At 38.3% G+C, this 1,629-nt stretch overlaps 2 protein-coding genes across 2 annotated transcripts in view; one reads left to right on the top strand and one right to left on the bottom strand.

Annotated features, from left to right (window-relative positions):
• Positions 1-1,629, bottom strand: part of LOC107568516 (cadherin-23-like) — a 19,104-nt gene that overhangs the window by 10,909 nt on the left and 6,566 nt on the right. The gene's annotated exons all lie outside the window — the stretch shown is intronic.
• LOC107568522 (platelet receptor Gi24-like) overlaps positions 1-1,629 on the top strand; it is a 9,604-nt gene that overhangs the window by 3,601 nt on the left and 4,374 nt on the right. The gene's annotated exons all lie outside the window — the stretch shown is intronic.

Genomic DNA, 1,629 nt, shown 5'->3' with positions numbered 1-1,629 from the left:
GATTTTACAGAAGTCATGATCAGTGAACAACTTAAAACGATTGCAAAAAAGGAAGACGGTGTTTGAATTTTTTTGGTGTCCTTTTGGATCTCGGCAGCATAAATCACCATTCATTTTCTTTGTAATGAAAACAAGAAACATGGCAAAATATCTTTAAAGGGGCTTCAATGGTTGTGGTTCATAGACATTCTTTCTCTATAAAATGAAGCACATTCTGGAAAAGTAAAGTTCGTGGCACATAATGATTCTTCAAATATCAGTAATATATATCTAAATGTGATTCTTCAAATATCAGTACTGAAGTACAGGATGGATTCTTATGTCCTTGTAAATTCTGTGACACAGATGCTTTTGTGTTGATATCACAGATAAACACATTTGCAGACAGATGCCCTCAAGCAGGGAACGTTTCATTATTATTTCTCTCGCTCAGATGAGTCTGAGAATGTTCTGAGCTCAACTCAAGTTATGCTATCAGTCAACAATAAATTTGAATCGTGCTTACGTTGTTTTGAACCTTTCTTGAATGGATCAATGGCTGTTTAAGCAACAGTTTGGATTGGCTCTGCCTCCAAAACACTTTCTAACATGCCTTTGATCTAATCACGACCCAGTACTCAGCGACGGGACGATTATGTCCAGAGTGCAGGGGAGTATTTCATCCAGTCACAACAAAGACGTGTTGAACCCCTGGCAGCTGCCAGAGCGGATTCCCTGCACAGGATCTCACGGGGTGGAATATGGAGCCTTGGACCGGATAATTATGAACGCTGATTGGGAATATGGGGGCGGATGAGGTTTATAGGGAATAATAGGGCAAGAGGGGTTTGAACTGTATTGTGTCAGTGAGAGAGGAACAGACACACTGCCCTGAGTGCACTTTATCACAAAGACGTCGTTTCCTATTGCTCTTCCTGACACACATACACATAGACTTAAGCTATGTACATTTAAGTAACTCAAGGCATCTTAAATGAAGAACAGTTTACACACATTAAGGTCAGCTACACAAGTTTCTGACTGACAGGCAGCCATGCATTCAAGCAGTCAATATCTAGGTCAGTCATTCATAAATATAGGAAATATTTATCCATTCATGAGAAACCTGGGTCTTTCCTATTTTATTTGTCTGGTTGATAAACGTTCAGTTTTGGTTCATAGGGTTTGTATGTGTGATTAGGGTGTAGGTCTGCTTTGTCTATTACAGGATAGGAAACAATGCACTCGCTGCGCCACCATTCTACACACACACACACACACACACACACACACACAATGAAACTTAAGCACAAACATGGTTATGGATATAAGAAACAATAGCAGCAGAGGACTGAAGTCTGAAGTGACACCTGCTGTTGTTTGTACATTAATGTGGTGGAAATGCTGTGCTTCCACAGAGCACATCCGGGTTTCACAAAGCTTGTTTTTCAAATTTCTTTAATTACTGTTATTGTAATTTAGTATACATTTAAGCAACACTTAAACAGGTACTGATGTGAATGGAGTTAAAAAAGCACAGCTTTCAAGCAAGCATTTCAAGAGTCCTTTATTGATTTAAAATAAAAAAATTAAATATTTATTATGCATGTAGAAATATTACACACACACTCATAGGCCTATATATATATA

The sequence above is a fragment of the Sinocyclocheilus grahami genome, unplaced genomic scaffold (genome assembly GCF_001515645.1).
Source record: "Sinocyclocheilus grahami isolate Dianchi unplaced genomic scaffold, SAMN03320097.WGS_v1.1 scaffold1253.1, whole genome shotgun sequence".
In the NCBI taxonomy this organism is placed as follows: Eukaryota; Metazoa; Chordata; class Actinopteri; order Cypriniformes; family Cyprinidae; genus Sinocyclocheilus; species Sinocyclocheilus grahami.
Note: the sequence above shows the minus strand (reverse complement) of the source record. Positions and strands in the feature narration are given on the sequence as shown.